The sequence below is a fragment of the Mus caroli genome, chromosome 2 (assembly GCF_900094665.2).
Source record: "Mus caroli chromosome 2, CAROLI_EIJ_v1.1, whole genome shotgun sequence".
In the NCBI taxonomy this organism is placed as follows: Eukaryota; Metazoa; Chordata; class Mammalia; order Rodentia; family Muridae; genus Mus; species Mus caroli.
The window spans coordinates 34593648-34600882 of NC_034571.1; positions in this window are offsets into that span (position 1 = coordinate 34593648).

Sequence of the window (7235 nt, forward strand, 5' to 3'; positions counted from 1 at the left end):
GTCTGTGCATTCCTTCCTTCTACATCTCCTATATAAGTGAGCTTTGTGAGCCAAGCACTGTTCTAGGCATTAGGGGACAGCGTGATGAGGACCAGGGAGCCTCTGTCACAAGAGAATTTGCAACCATTTGTTCTGAGGGGTGGTTCAGGGGCATGAGTCCACAAAGTAGGGACCCCTGCTGAGAACCCCAACTTCACTTGAAGAGACAGGCAAGTCAGGCAAAGCTTCTCATTTCTGTAGCGCTGGATGATAGGGCCTTTTCTGGATTACTGAGCCAATTAGATTTGGGTTCAGAGTGTCTTCTCCTCATGTTACCACTTAGGGTTTTTTGTTGTTCAGCTTTGAGACAGTGTCTCATTATGTAGCTTGGGCTGGTCTCTGACTTTCCAGCTACTCCCTTGTGAGGGCTGGGATTATAAGCATGCCCCATTGCAGCCTGCTTCAAGTTAAAAAAAAATACTGAGTTCCTATTAATGATACTCTGTTATGCTTGCAGACAGGAGCCTAGAGTAACTGTCCCCTAAGAGGCTCCACCCAGTATCTGGCTGAAATAGATGCAAAATAGACCTACAGCCAAACATTGGAGGGAGCCCAGGGAGTCTTGTGGGGGGGGGGGGGGGAGGATTGAGGGCTCTGAAGGGGATAGGAACTCCATAGGAAGATCAACAGAGTCGAGTAACCTGGACTCTTGGGGCTCTCAGAGACTCAGCCACCAACCAAAGAGCAAGCATTGACTGGACCTAGGCCTTCCCCACATATGTAGCAGATGTACAGCTTGGTCTTCATGAGGTCCTCCAACTGGAGTAGGTGCTGTCCCTGACTCTGCTGCTGGCCAGTGGATACTGTTCCCCTAACTTGACTGTCTTGTATGGCCTCAGTGGGAGAGGATGTACCAGGCTGGGTTGGTACAGAGGAGAGAGGTCCCCCTTCTTGGAGGAGAATGGGAGGGGGAGGGGGAGGGGAAGGAGGGGTTATGCAAGAGGCAGGGCTGGTGGGGGGCTTCAATAAAAATAAGAAAAAATAGTGAGTTCCACAGTGATTTTACTACTGTTCGACATAATATTTGAGTAAGTTAACCTTGCTTGTTTGAATTATATCTGTATCATTGCATGCAGTTTTCCTCAACACTCTGGCTTCGGTCATGCCTCTTTAACCTAGAAAGTCATAGTTTTCTTGTACAGAGCTAGCATTTAACCCCTTTGTTTTGTTTTTATTATTTCTCAGTCCCCCACTTCATTATTTTTGTTTCATTTAAACATTTTTTTTCTGATATTTAAATTTTTTTTGTTGGAGATAAGCTACCACTCTGTAGTCCAGACTAGCCTCTGATTGGTGGCAATTCTCCTGCATCAGCCTGGAGTGCTGGAATTGCAGATGTAAGCTGCCATGCCTGACTCTATTCTCTGGCTGTCATGTACAGGGTCTCACTTTGGAATCCACACTGTTCATCCTCTGAGTCTAGTAAAGAAATGGACCAGAAAACGACATTTTACCCTGTGGCACACACAGTACCACAAAACCCTAACTCTTTGCACCCCTTTTGATGGGAGACTTCATGAAGTAAGTTCTATATCTCCTGGTGTGTGTGTGTGTGTGTGTGTGTGTGTATGTGTGTGTGTTGTGTTACTGGGGTTCAAACTCAGGACTTCAGAAATGCCAAGCCTGCCTTTTTTTTTTTTTTTTTTTTAGAAAATATTTTTCTTTTTTATATATTTGGTGTTTTTGTTTGTTTGTTTGTTTGTTTTGAGTCAGGGTTTCTCTGTGTAGCCCTGACTGTCCTGGAACTCACTTTGTAGACCAGGCTGGCCTCAAACTCAGAAATCTGCCTGCCTCTGCCTCCCAAGTGCTGGGATTAAAGGCATGCGCCACCACTGCCCAGCTAGAACCTGACTTTTTAAACAGGTTAAGTGGGATCTTTCAGCACCATGGTGCTTTGGAAATAGCCAGCTAGCTTAGCTGTGATGTCCTGACAAGTCCTTGAGATTTGAGAGTTGCTGGCAGAGACTGGGTTCCATTCCAACTTGGCCCATCTCTGGCTGTGTGGCCTGTTTACATCTCATGTTCTTCCTTTATAAAAGGGGTATGAGGTGTGATGGCACACGTGACTTACCTAGTGTCCTCTTAGGATGCCATGTATGCTCAGTAAATGTCACACACACACACACACACACACACACACACACACACACACACTATCTGCTGAAAGCTTGGCTGCTCTGTCCTTAGAGGCTTTTTCCTTGTTGAGTCTGACATTGAAACATCACTGTTGACATTTCTTGCCCTTCTGTGAAAGTGTGACTCACTAGGGGAACCCTCTTTGGAAGACTTGCTCTATCTCTGGGTCCTCAGCACTGTTGAATGCATATCTGAAGGTCTAAGGCTCTGCTAATTCTTGTGTTGTCTCCTCTAGGTGTTAGCTGTCAGTAACACTTAGGCAGGGTGTTCTTTATTTCTAGCCAACCTTGGATATGATATACCCACATCTTCAGGGCTGCCTCCTATTCTGGCCTGCTGGCCTCAACTCATAGAGGTGCTCCACCACTGGACCAGACAGAGCAGGAAGGAGCTGGGGTTGTGGACATGGGAATAGCGTTATATATTCCTGTGAATCATTACATACCTAGGTTTAGTCTCAAACCCTTGCTACCATCCTGGGAATGGGGTAGAATATCTTTATTTCACCTGCTGTGAGCAATGTTCAGGGCCTAGCAGAGTCAGGAGGTATCTCTCTAACGTTACCCAAGCACGGACAGCTTAGCAGTAGGAAAGCAAAGACTACACTCCATCGCCTGTGTCCTGGGCAGCCTGCGTTCCTGTGTAAACTCAGCTCCGACGCTGGGGGTCTAGGCTAGGAGACCTATGGCAAGGAAACAGAGTCACAGCCCTGATTCAGCACTGCCCCCCAACCCCCCAAGGCAAACAAAGCATACAGGCTCACTCCTGAGGAGGGACTTTCCCAAAGTGCCAGGCTTGTTTCCTGGAGGGAGAAAAAAGGACAAAAGAAGCAGAGACCTAGACACTGAGAGGAAGGGGAGGGGGGACAGTTGTGATTGGGGGACAGTGGGGAGAAACAGCTAGAAAAAGAATCTAGGGAGAGAGAGGGAGAGGGACAGAGACCTGCTAATGGTAAGGAAGACCCCCAGACGGTGGAGGAGAAGAATGGGGGGACTTCAAGAGGAATAGAGAAAGAATTGTGCAGGAAAGGAGAGGAGGGGAGGGGAGAGAGAGAGAGAGATAGAGAGATGGAGGCAGAAAATGGACTAAAGGCCAAGGGGCCCAGGGAGCTGAAGGCAGAAGAAACTAGCTGTGGAGACCCCATTCCGGGCAGTGTAGGGGGGCGGGCCTGCTGGCAGCAGCAGAGGCTGTTTCCGCTGCACCCCTTATCAGCCTGCTGCCAGATGTTCAGATCCGATGCCAATGTCAGAGAAGTCCACAGTGCTGGGTCAAGGCCGTGGAGGAAGCCTCAGCTGCATCATGAGGAGGGTGGTGGCGGGGGGGGGGGGACTTCATTAGACCTGCTGGCTTTTCCTCCTCCAGTGGCTCACTAGGCTGGACCACCTGGTGAGGGGTGGGGAAGACTGAGCACATCTAGTGGCTACTTCTGAAGACTGAGAGGCAGGGACTTGTGGAGGCAATCTGTAGAGTCTGCCAACTCGTAGATGAGAATACTACTGCACCCCTACTCCAACACTGGAGGTAGTGTGTGGACACACACACACACACCACAGTGCAGAATCACATGGGGACAACTTTGGGTTCATTCAGAACTGACTGCCTCACTATCTCTCTGCATCCCAACCTCCCAGCACTCCTGTTCTGCAAGAACCCCTTAGTGTTCATCCCTTTCCCATCCTCCAAACCTGAGCCAAGACTGCAGCCAGCCCTGGAGCTGCCAGGTAAATGCCTCTTGGTGCTATTCCAACAGATGCACTTAGAAGCTGCATGACTTCCAAGGAAGGCAGGGCCCAAGGGACTCGGGACCTTCTAGAATGAAGCCCGATAGAGCCCCTGCAGGCAGAGGCAGGTGCTGGGTGTCTGGCAGGGCTGAACCTCTAGCCTTGGGCCTGGGCCTCTCTGCCACGCTCCTGGAGCGCAGCTGTGGCCCCTTCCTGGGGCAGTTTATCTCAAAGCGCACACGCTTGGCCCTCAAGAGGTGACCCAGCCTTGCTCCCCACATTCCTCTCCAGTTCTGCAGCCGGGTGGGCCCCCCACAGCTCTGAGTCCAGGCCTGAGCTTGGGAGGTAGTCAGAGCTGCCACTGGGCCCAAGCCCATTGCACTCTGGGCTTTCTCTGCTTCTTTGCCTCGATGAATCTGTTTATTCCCATATCTTTGTCTCAGATTACCCCAACTTGTTTCTCTTTGCTACTTTCAATGTTCTAATATATTTTTTCTTTGCTTTTTCTCCAGGGTCTCTGAATTAGACCAAATCTCGGGGACATCTCTGCTCTTATGACTAATGACCAACATCAATGGGAAGAGTCAGACTGTGGCGAGAGGACCAAAGGGCCAGGGAAAGGGGAGTCTGTCCTGGGAACAATGGGGTGACTGGAACATTTAGGCCCCCTTCCACCCACCTAGGAAGCCATCCCTAGTAGATACATGAAGCAGGATCTGGTGGGCTCTTCCACATAGTGGAGGAGGCAGGGGCGTGAGGTGGGTGGGGGTTGGGGGGAGGGGAGGAAACTGGGACTGGAGGTCTTAGCCTAAGGACCTCCTTCCTGTTTGTAGGGAAGCAACTGCCTCAGAAAACTGCTGGGGGAGAGGAGGGAGGCCATGGTGACTTCCAGGAAGAAGGCCAAACCTCCCTGTGCCACATGGGATTCTCCAGTCCTGGCTTAAAATAGTGCAACTCTGCCATTGATGCTGGACCCAGCCTGAACCTCGAAGGGTTGCAACCATGGTTTGTGCTGCCAGTAGGAGCGGTGTTTATGTGTGAGGGTCTACCCAGCTATCTAGTTCAAATCAGACTGTGCCCCATGGCCACAGGGACTAAAAAAAACCAAAAACCAAAAAACAAACACAGATCCCAGACCTGAAGCTTTGGATGCAAGTTTCAGCTCTTGCACTGATCAGCTTTGAGACTTTGGTCTGGTGCCTGCCTGGCTTTCAACCAAAATGAAGACAGTAGCATGGCACGGTCTGGTGCCTTTCAACCAAATGATGACAGAGCCTTGCCAGACATAAAGTGGGTGCACAGAACTGGACTCCTGTTGTTTTCATACTGCACTCTGCTGTACCTGCATGCTCTAAGGACTGGGTGTAGAGCAGGGAAGGCTTGTGGAGAGGGAGCTTGCAAGGAGGGCAAGGATGGGGCTGTGGTCTCCATGGTGAGACTTGTTGCCAAGGGAACAAAGTCTCCAGGAGCCCTGGGTCTGGCAGTTGGGCACTTTTGCCATAGGAGCTGGCAGGCTAATTGTCATTGCACCCAAACTCCTGATGGGCCATCAGGCCAAGGCCGGGCCGAACAGAGAGGAGGCTCCTGGCTTTGTTTGGCCTCTGCTGCTGGAGTGGAGGGGCTGCAGCTTCAGCACACAGCCTCCATGTATGTCTGGACTTCAGTGAAGCCTGTTAGAGCTAGCCATTGTCATTCCTAAACTCCTCAGCTACAGGTACCATCCTCGGCTGATGCCAGTGGGGACCAGGGAGGCATCTATCCCCTTGTTGATGTTCCTGTTGCTCACAAGCTGCCTGAGGAAAGTGGACCCTGGAAAGGACTCTCTGCAGCCAGATCATCCAATCCCAGCAGCCTCCCCTGTCACCACTTCTGGATGTTTCTGGCTTCACCGTTGGAACCTGGAGCGCTAGATTTTACTGCTGGTTACACAGAGATATCCTTGCTCATCTCCAGCCTGGAGAGGAGCTCAGAGAACATAGATACTTCCAAATAGTCACCCAACATTTATTCCTATGAATTCCTGAGTGCTCCCTAGTTAGGTCTCCTTACGCAAACTATTTATTGTTTGGGGCTTCAGTTTACTCATCTGTAAAATGGGATCATTCCAGCACACACTTCACTGAGCTGCTCTGGAATGTGACCTCAGTCACCCACTCTACATCTGTATCACTTAGGACTTTAGTGCTGGAACAGAACACTAAGCTATCACCCTCCATTCGTTCTTCCTAGACTGTCACAGCACAACCATTCAAAGTTCAAAGCTCACCATTACTTAAGAAGCAACTTAGATATTTGGGAGAGCACTACCCCTAATTTTACCCCATGGAATGCTGACTCAACAGAACTTTTACAGATGACAAAAGTAAACCCAACAAACAGGTAGTTTTGGTGCATCCTGGCTGGGCTAAGTGGGGTGTTCCTTCATGTAGGGCTTTCCAGAGCCTTGGCTATAGACAAAGGAGGGCTGGGAGTCTGGGATTAATAGTGTGGCATTTCCTCAGTTTCTGGCACACACTTCACTTCCAGAACTGTTTCTCTTTTGACAAAACCTTCATGAGTGACTATGTTCAGAGAAATCATAGGCTGGGGTCTTGGGACACCATTGCTTTTCAGCCTGATTAGGTTGAGCCTGTATGCAGTTTATAGGGTTAATCTTTCTTGGGTTGGCTTGTTTTTGAATAGTGAAAGGTTCAACCAAAGGCTGTTTGTTCCTAAGCTTTGTTACAAACTCCATTTGTGCTCAAAACTGCTGAAAGAACAGGGAGGAAGCTGTTGTAACTTTGGTATCAGATAGACCTGAATTCAAAAGTTAATTCTCCAGCTTGCTCATGTGTCATCTTAGCCACGTGGTTAAACTTCCCTGGGCCTGTGTGCTTCTGAGCAAAAGGGATGGCGGGGCATGGTGCAGGTGGCTATAGGGTGTGACTGTCGCTAGGCAGCCAGTATACTCCCTTCTCCTGAGTCTGTTTCTATCTGCTCCCTCTTGTGAGGCTGTGAAGACAGCCTATTACCTCCTGCTGCTGTGGGCCCTTTGTTTCAGATCACCTCTTTCAAGCCTCAAGAGCTCTTTGGTACCTTGTGCTGGGTATGGAGCACAGAAGGCAGCTGGGTGTTTCTGTTTCATGCAGGACAATGTAATAGACTGATGAGGCTCTCCTGGCCTTTATCTTGCCATGGAGGACCCTCCCCCTGTCCTCACAGCCATCACCCTGCCAGAGTGTGTCCTGGCCTTTATCTTGCCATGGAGAACATCCCCCTCCCCCCCGTCCTCACAGCCATCACCCTGCCAGAGTGTGTCCTGGCCTTTATCTTGCCATGGAGAACAACCCCCCCCCCCCC